The 9994-nt window shown below is 40.3% G+C and overlaps 1 non-coding gene across 1 annotated transcript; it reads right to left on the bottom strand.

The window, feature by feature from the left end:
- Positions 1-5477: 5477 nt before the first annotated feature.
- Positions 5478-5585, bottom strand: LOC148576862 (small nucleolar RNA R71). The gene has a single exon (XR_015903430.1). It is a non-coding gene; the product is annotated as a small nucleolar RNA R71 (small nucleolar RNA).
- Positions 5586-9994: the final 4409 nt, after the last annotated feature.

The raw sequence follows: 9994 nt of genomic DNA, 5'->3' as shown, positions 1-9994 counted from the left end.
TAGGGATTACCTTCCTCACCCCCGGTGAGCTCAGTACGGCCGGCTTCGAATGAACCTGGGACGATCCCTCCCCGGCCGCCTTTGCCGAGATGTTTTGGGTTGCAGTAGCTTTTCTTACCCTTTTGAAAGCCTTCATAGATTCATTATTTTTAATCATCTCTGCCAAACAAAACATCACAGCAGGAAACCAAGTTACAATTCAAAAAAGAGCTCGTAAAGAAATAAACTCGACAAAACAAGGAAAGCCAAAATTGAACACTACCCAGCTCATCTCGGAGGAGTGAGGGGTCCCCTGAGAATTTCTTGGTATCAAGATAGGGAGGCTCCCCCCAATTCTCCTCCAACACAATCACAAAGGCCTGCTCGACCTCGTCCAACATCTCCTAGGAATACCTCGACACAACAACGTTCTTTTGCCACTCTAAAGGAAAAGTGGGCTCATTCTCATCCAGAAAAAAAGGGACGAGCTCCTTCAACAGCTCGAACCTTGAAGAAATAGTTCTTAAAATCACGAAACGACTCGTCATACATAGAAAAAACTTTCTTCCCTTGCGAGCTCGGAAAGAAACCCAGGCAACCTTTTTCTTCACCACCCCAGGTTTGTCAAGACAAACAAATAAAAGAAAATGGATTGCGAAGTAGGGACGTCAAATTCACGACACAGCAATTGAAAGATCTTTATAAAACCCCAAGAATTGGGGTGAAGTTGGGATGGAACTACATTGCAAGACCACAACAGGTTGGTCTCAAAAGGAGTAAAAGGAATGGTGATATTCATCTGGCCAAAAAAAATCGTATGCATAGAAAAAAGGACGGTCTCCAGCAACTTGAGTAGAGAAACAAACTCTCTCTTCAGGAGTGGGGTACAAGCTCATAATTTTTTTCCTCACTACCACTACTACAAACCCTATGAAATTTCCTAAGCTGCTGACAAAATTCGGAATCAACCAAAGAAACACACAAAAGAACCATGGAATCCACCCAATCAGCCATGCCCTCAGGGACTTGGGAAGATGTCTCAACAATGTTCTTGCGAGAAGACATGAGGTCAACTAGTCCTACAGCAAGAAAAGAAGAAAATAAATTACTAACCCAAACATCTCGGATAAAGTAAAAAACAAACCATATCAGAACAGCGTGGACAAGCATGACACAGAGCAATACAAGCAACAAAAGAAAACCCCAGGACCCACACTAAAGATCCAGGGGCACCTTTTGGAGGCAAGTTATGGAACAAGGACTCAGGGAAACCTACAAGTCTACATCACTACATGTCTTAACAGGAAGACAACACTCTGAGAAGAAAGCCACGAGCTACAAATCAAATAAAGTCATCAAAATAACTACCTCCCAAAATTCACAGTCGCAGACGGGACTACCAAGTAACGAAAATACCAAGAAGAAGTCATCAAAGACGCCACCCTTTTTAGAAAATAAACACCCCAAACAAACAAAGTTCACGAAGAAAATCAAAATGAGCCACTAGAAAATATCGTTACTTTTGATGAGCGGATAATTTATACGCTTTTTGGCATTGTTTTCAGTATGTTTTTAATATATTTTAGGTAGTTTTATTATGTTTTTATTAGTTTTTATTTAAAAATCACATTTCTGGACTTTACTATGAGTTTGTGTGTTTTTCTATGATTTCAGGTATTTTCTGGCTGAAATTGAGGGACCTGAGCAAAAATCTTATTCAGAGGCTGAAAAAGGACTGCAGATGCTGTTAGATTCTGACCTCCCTGCACTCGAAGTGGATTTTCTGGAGCTACAGAAGCCCAATTGGTGCGCTCTCAATTGCGTTGAAAAGTAGACATCCTGGGCTTTCCAGAAATATAATAGTCCATACATTGCCCGAGATTTGATGGCCCAAACAGGCATTCCAAGTCATCTCAAGAAATCTGGCATTTAACGCCAGAACTGGCACAAAAGCTGGAGTTAAACGCCCAAACGGGAACAAAAGCTGGCGTTTAACTCCAAGAAAAGTCTCTACACATGGAAGCTTCAATGCTCAGCCCAAGCACGCACTAAAGTGGGCCCGGAAGAAGATTTCTGCATTAATTACTTATTTCTGTAAACCCTAGGCTACTAGTTCTCTATAAATAGGACCTTTTACTATTGTATTTTCATCTTTGATAAGTCTTATGCTATCTTAGACGCTTTTGGAGGCTGGCCTCATGGCCATGCCTAGATCTTGTTCTTATGTATTTTCAACGGTGGAGTTTCTACACACCATAGATTAAGGTGTGGAGCTCTGCTGTTCTTCATGAATTAATGCAAAGTACTATTGTTTTTCTATTCAACTCAAGTCTATTTCTTCTCCAAGATATTCATTCGCACCCAAGAACATGATGAATGTGATGATTATGTGACACTCATCACCATTCTCACCTATGAACGCGTGCCTGACAACCACTTCTGTTCTACATGCAAACAAGCTTGATTGTGTATCTCTTGGGTTTCTAATCTAAGATTAGAACCTTCGTGGTATAGGCTAGAATTATTGGCGGCCATTCCTGAGATCCGGAATGTCTAAACCTTGTCTGTGGTATTCTGAGTAGGATCTGGGAACGGATGACTGTGACGAGCTTCAAACTCGCGATTGTTGGGCGTGTGACAGACGCAAAAGGATCAATGGATCCTATTCCAACATGATCGAGAACCGACAGATGATTAGCCGTGCGGTGACAGCGTGCGTTGAACATTTTCACTGAGAGGACAGGAAGTAGCCATTGACAACGGTGATGCCCAACATAAAGCTTGCCATGGAAAGGAGTATGAATGATTGGAAGAAGGCAATGGGAAAGCAGAGGTTCAGGAGGAACAAAGCATCTTCATACGCTTATCTGAAATTCCTACAATTGAATTACATAAGTATCTCTATCTTTATTTTATGTTTTATTTATCTTTTAATTATCAATTCTCCATCACCATCTGAATTCGCCTGACTGAGATTTACAAGGTGACCATAGCTTGCTTCAAGCCGACAGTCTTCGTGGGATCGACCCTTACTCACGTAAGGTTTATTACTTGGACGACCCAGTGCACTTGCTGGTTAGTTGTGCGGAATTGTGACAAAGTGTGATTCACGTTTGAGAGCTCCAAGTCCTTTGGTGCCATTGTTGATGATCACAATTTCGTGCACCAAGTTTTTGGTGCCGTTGCCGGGGATTGTTCGAGTTTGGACAACTGACAGTTCATCTTGTTGCTTAGATTAGGTAATTTTATTTTATTTTTATTTTTGAAAAATTCAAAAATACAAAAAAATTGTTTTTTTCTATTTTGTTCTTCAGAGTTTTTAAGAATGAATTCTAGAGTTTCATGATGATTTGTTGAAGTCTGGCTGGCTGTGAAGCCATGTCTAATCTTATTGGACCGAGGTTTCAACTTATCATCACAAGAGCTTATTAATTTCTATCAATTTTGCTGTTGTTAGCAATGCTCTGCTAAAGCTTGGCTGGCCATTGGCCATGTCTAGTATTTTGGACCGGAGCTTTCATTGAAAGCTTGGCCGGCTAGTAAGCCATGTCTAATTCCTGGACCGGAGTCTTAGACTAGCATTGCAATGATTCCTGGAATTCTTATTAAAAATTTTGAATCCCTTTATTCTCTTTTCCACTCAATTTTCGAAAAATCACAAAAAAAATTTATAAAACCATAAAAATCAAAAATATTTTATGTTTCTTGTTTGAGTCTAGTATCAATTTTTAAGTATGGTGTCAATTGCATGACTTTCTTCTTCTTGCATTTTTCGAATATATGCATATTATTCTTCATTGATCTTCAAGTAGTTCTTGATGATTTCATTGCTCTGATCTTTAAATTCTCTTGTTTTGTGTGTTTTGTTGTTTCTCATGTGCATTCTCAATTTGTTAGTATCTCTTATATGAAAATTTTTTAAGTTTGGTGTCCTGCATGCATTGTTTGTTTGATTTGAGTTTCCTAAGATTAGTTGTATTTTGATTGTTTCTCATCATTGAAAAATTCAAAAAAAATTTCAAAACTATGTCTTTTCAAGTCAATAATACAGAGAATTGAAGACTCAGAACATTCAGCAGAGGAATCAAACAGAAAAAACTGGGCGTTCAAAACGCCCAGTGAAGAAGGAAAACTGGCGTTTAAACGCCAGCCAGGGTACCTGGCTGGGCGTTAAACGCCCAAAAAGGTAGGATTTTGGGCGTTAAACGCCAGAATGGATGCCATTCTGGGCGTTTAACGCCAGGATGACACTAGAGGGAAGATTTTGTTTTTAATTCAATTTTTTTTCAAATCTTCATAATTTTTCAAAATCAAATCTTTTTCAAATCATATCTTTTCAATCATATCTTTTCAAAATCAATTTCTTTTCAATTTTTTTATTTATTACTATTTTCGAAAATCCTTGCTATAATTAATAATTTAATTCAAAATTTTCTAGTTGTTAATTGCCTATTAAGAAAGGATCAAAAGTTTTAGTTCTAGAATCATATCTTCTAATTTCTTGTTAGTCAAGTAATCAACTTTAATTTTAAAACTTTCTCTTTTTAATTTGATTTTCAATCATATCTTCTCAATCATATCTTTTCAATCACATCTTTTTCAAAATTAAGTTTCAATCATACCTTTTTGATTTCTAATTTCAAAATCTTTTTCAAAAATCACTTAATTTCTTTCCCAATCTTAGTTTTCGAAAATCTCAATCAAATTTTCAAATTTCTTTTTATTATTTCAAAATCTTTTTAATTTATTATCGAAAATTCTTCCCCTCTTCTCACATCCTTCTATTTAAGGGACTAACACTCCTCCTCAAGGTGCAATTCGAACTCTATCCCTCTTGATAAGTTTGAATTCTCCTCTGTCTACCTCCTCCTTCTATTCTTCTTTTCCTCTGACACCTCAAGGAATCTCTATACTGTGACATAGAGGATTCTCTACTTTCTTGTTCTCTTCTCTTTCATATGAGCAGGAGCAAAGATAAAGGCATACTTGTTAAGGCTGATCCTGAACCTGAAAGGACCTTGAAGAGAAAGCTAAGAGAAGCTAAAGTACAATTCTCTCTAGAGGGCCTAACAGAGCTTTTCAAAGAAGAAGAAGCCATGGCAGCCGAAAATAACAATGCCAACAATGCAAGGAAGGTGCTTGGTGACTTTACTGCACTTACTCCTGACTTCTATGGGAGAAGCATCTCAATCCCTGCCATTGGAGAAAACAACTTTGAGCTTAAGCCTCAATTAGTTTCTCTAATGCAACAGAATTGCAAGTTTCATGGACTTCCATTGGAAGATCCTCATCAGTTCTTAGCTGAATTCCTGCAAATCTGTGATACTGTCAAGACCAATGGGGTTGATCTTGAGGTCTACAGACTTATGCTCTTCCCTTTTGCTGTAAGAGACAGAGCTAGGACATGGTTGGACTCACAACCTAAAGAAAGCCTGAACTCTTGGGAAAAGCTAGTCAATGCCTTCTTGGCGAAGTTTTTTCCACCTCAAAAACTGAGTAAGCTTAGAGTGGAAGTCCAAACCTTCAGACAGAAGGAAGGTGAATCCCTCTATGAAGCTTGGGAAAGATACAAGCAATTGATCAGAAGGTGCCCTTCTGACATGCTTTCAGAATGGAGCATCATAGGTATATTCTATGATGGTCTGTCTGAACTATCCAAGATGTCATTGGATAGCTCTGCTGGAGGATCTCTTCATCTGAAGAAGACGCCTGCAGAAGCTCAGGAACTCATTGAAATGGTTACAAATAACCAATTCATGTACACTTCTGAAAGGAATCCTGTGAATAATGGGACAAATCAGAAGAAATGAGTTCTTGAAATTGATACTCTGAATGCTATATTGGCTCAGAATAAAATATTGACTCAGCAAGTCAATATGATTTCTCAGAGTCTGTCTGGAATGCAAGCAACAACAGGCAGTACTAAGGAAGCTTCCTCTAAAGAAGAAGCTTATGATCCTAAGAACCCAGCAATGGAAGAGGTGAATTACATGGGAGAACCCTATGGAAACACCTATAATCCTTCATGGAAAAATCATCCAAATCTCTCATAGAAGGATCAACAGAGACCTCAACAAGGTTTCAACAACAATAATGGTGGAAGAAACAGGTTTAGCAATAGCAAGTCTTTTCCATCATATTCTCAGTAACAGACAGAGAATTCTAAGCAGAGCTCCTCTGACTTAGCAACCATAGTCTCTGATCTAATCAAAATCACTCAAAGTTTTATGATTGAAACAAGGTCCTCCATTAGAAATTTGGAGGCACAAGTGGGTCAGCTGAGTAAGAAAATTACTGAACTCCCTCCTAGCACTCTCCCAAGCAATACAGAAGAGAATCCAAAAAGAGAGTGCAAGGCCATAACCACAACCCACATGGCCGAACATGGAGAGGAGGAAGAGGCAGTGATCTCCACTGAGGAAGACCTCAATGGACATCCACTGGCCTCCATGGAGTTCCCTGATGAGGAACCATGGGAATCTGAGGCTCACACAGAGACCATAGAGATTCCATTGAATTTACTTCTGCCATTCATGAGCTCTGATGAGTATTCTTCCCTTGAAGAAGATAAAGATGTTACTGAAGAGCAAGTTGCTAAGTATCTTGGAGCAATCATGAAGCTAAATGCCAAGTTATTTGGTAATGAGACTTGGGAGGATGAACCCCCTTGCTCATCAAAGAACTGGATGACTTGACTAGGCAGAGATTACCTCTGAAGAGACAAGATCCTGGAAAGTTCTCAATACCTTGTGCCATAGGCACCATGACCTTTGAGAAGGCTCTGTGTGACCTAGGGTCAAGCATAAACCTCATACCTCTCTCTATAATGGAGAAGCTAGGGATCATTGAGGTACAAGCTGCTAGAATCTCACTGGAGATGGCAGACAATTCAAAAAAACAGGCTTATGGACTTGTAGAGGATGTCTTGGTAAAGGTTGAAGGCCAATACATCCCTGCTGACTTCATAATCCTAGAGACTGGGAAGTGTATGGATGAATCCATCATCCTTGGCAGACCCTTCCTAGTCACAGCAAAAGCTGTGATTGATGTTGACAGAGGAGAATTGATCATTCAAGTGAATGAAGACTCCCTTGTGTTTAAATCTCAAGGATATCCCTCTGTAACCATGGAGAGGAAGCATGAAGAGCTTCTCTCAATACAGAGTCAAACAGAGCCCCCATAGTTAAACCCTAAGTTTGGTGTTGGGAGGCCACAACCAAACTTTAAGTTTGGTGTTGAACCCCCACATTCAAACTCTAAGTTTGGTGTTGGGAGGTTCCAACATTGCTCTGAACATCTGTGAGGCTCCATGAGAGCCCACTGTCAAGCTATTGACATTAAAGAAGCGCTTGTTGGGAGGCAACCCAATTTTTACTTATCTATGTTAAATTTCTATTTTCTTTTGTTAATTTATGTTTTCTGTAGGTTGATGATCATGTGAAGTCACAAAAACAATTGAAAAAGCAAAAACAAAATGAAAAATAGAATTAAAAATAGAACACCCTGGAGGAGAAACTTACTGGCGTTTAAACGCCAGTAAGGGTAGCAGAATGGGCGTTAAACGCCCAGTCTGGCACCATTCTGGGCGTTTAACGCCAGAAATGGGCACCAGACTGGCGTTTAACGCCAGGAATGGGCAAGAAGCTGGTGTTAAATGCCAGAAATGGGCAGCAGCCTGGCGTTTAACGCCAGGATTGGCAGAAAGGGGCATTTTTACACGCCACTTGGTGCAGGGATGAGAAATCCTTGACACCTCAGGATTTGTGGACCCCACAGGATCCCCACCTACCCCACCTCTCTCTCTCTTCTTCACTCATTCACCAATCACCTCAATACCTCTTCCCCAAAAACCCCTCACCTATCAAATCCCACCATTCTCTTCACCACTCACATCCATCCTTCATAAAACCCCACCTACCTCACCATTCAAATTCAAACCACTTTCCCTCCCAAACCCACCCATAATGGCCGAACCTTACCCCCTTCTCCACTCCTATATAAACCTATCTTCACTCCTTCATTTTCACACAACATAAACACTACTTCTCCCCCTTGGCCGAAACACTAAGCCCCTCCATCTCCTCTATTTCTTCTTCTTCTACTCTCTTCTTTCTTCTTTTGCTCGAGGACGAGCAAACCTTCTAAGTTTGGTGTGGTAAAAGCTAAAGCTTTTTGGTTTTTCCATAACCATTTATGGCACCAAAGGCCGGAGAAACCTCTAGAAAGAGGAAAGGAAAGGCGAAAGCTTCCACCTCCGAGTCATGAGAGATGGAGAGATTCCTCTCAAGGGTGCATCAAGACCACTTCTATGAAGTTGTGGCCAAGAAGAAGGTGTGGAGCTCTGCTGTTCTTCATGAATTAATGCAAAGTACTATTGTTTTTCTATTCAACTCGAGTCTATTTCTTCTCCAAGATATTCATTCGCACCCAAGAACATGATGAATGTGATGATTATGTGACACTCATCACCATTCTCACCTATGAACGCGTGCCTGACAACCACTTCTGTTCTACATGCAAACAAGCTTGATTGTGTATCTCTTGGGTTTCTAATCTAAGATTAGAACCATCGTGGTATAGGCTAGAATTATTGGCGGCCATTCCTGAGATCCGGAACGTCTAAACCTTGTCTGTGGTATTCTGAGTAGGATCTGGGAAGGGATGACTGTGACGAGCTTCAAACTCGCGATTGTTGGGCGTGTGACAGACGCAAAAGGATCAATGGATCCTATTCTAACATGATCGAGAACCAACAGATGATTAGCCGTGCGGTGACAGCGTACGTTGAACATTTTCACTGAGAGGACGGGAAGTAGCCATTGATAACGGTGATGCCCAACATAAAGCTTGCTATGGAAAGGAGTATGAATGATTGGAAGAAGGCAATGGGAAAGCAGAGGTTCAGGAGGAACAAAGCATCTTCATACGCTTATCTGAAATTCCTACCAATGAATTACATAAGTATCTCTATCTTTATTTTATGTTTTATTTATCTTTTAATTATCAATTCTCCATCACCATCTGAATTTGCCTGACTGAGATTTACAAGGTGACCATAGCTTGCTTCAAGCCGATAGTCTCCGTGGGATCGACCCTTACTCGCGTAAGGTTTATTACTTGGACGACCCAATGCACTTGCTGGTTAGTTGTGCGGAATTGTGACAAAGTGTGATTCATGTTTGAGAGCTCCAAGTCCTTTGGTGCCATTGTTGATGATCACAATTTCGTGCACCAACTTTCTACAAAGGTTCATCAGTAAAATCATCAACATAGCGAAAACCATCAAAAGGAGCAACCTTTTGGGTAAAGTAAACAGGTTCATAAAAACCAGAAAAACATGCAGCACAGCGACAAGCGAGCACGACGACACAAAAAGATTCAAGCTTTCCAAAACATGCATTCAAGCAAAACCAAAACTTTACCAAGAACCGAAGGCAAAGCAAAAGAAGTAAAAAAGCAAAAAGAAGAACCAACCTGGAAAAAGGAGAAAGCTTTGAAGGAGATCGAGGACGGAAAGATAGAATCCAAAATCGCCTTTCAGAACAAAGAAAGCACCAACAATCACCAAGCGACGTCACAAAGAGAAACGCGAAAAGGCAAATTTCAGACGAAAACAGAAAGTGAGAAAGAAAGGGGGAAGTTACAGCAAAAACACAGATAAAAGAAACCGTTTTTGTGAAAAGTTCAAAATAAACGAGGAAACGGAGCACTTAAAGAATTAATGAGGTTATTAAACCCTCGCGCATTCTCAAAGCAAGGAGACGCGCGTTTTCAAAAGAATAAAATTCAAAAGAAAACGTTCCGCATTCAAAGGAGAACTCTACAAAAGAAGAAGTCGACAAAATGCTCGAGTTCGGCTTCACTAGAGAAGGATCAAAGTCCTAAAACTAAGAATCGACCTCAAGAGAAAGACCGAGCTCGAGCAGGGGCACTGTTCATACCCTGGGTCAAGCTGTTCGACCCGGGATGTGTAGCGACAAGACAACCGACCTCTTCAGGTCAGACTACCCGACCT

This window comes from Arachis ipaensis, chromosome B1 (assembly GCF_059453495.1).
Source record: "Arachis ipaensis isolate K30076 ecotype BB chromosome B1, ASM5945349v1, whole genome shotgun sequence".
NCBI classification, from domain to species: domain Eukaryota; kingdom Viridiplantae; phylum Streptophyta; class Magnoliopsida; order Fabales; family Fabaceae; genus Arachis; species Arachis ipaensis.
Note: the sequence above shows the minus strand (reverse complement) of the source record. Positions and strands in the feature narration are given on the sequence as shown.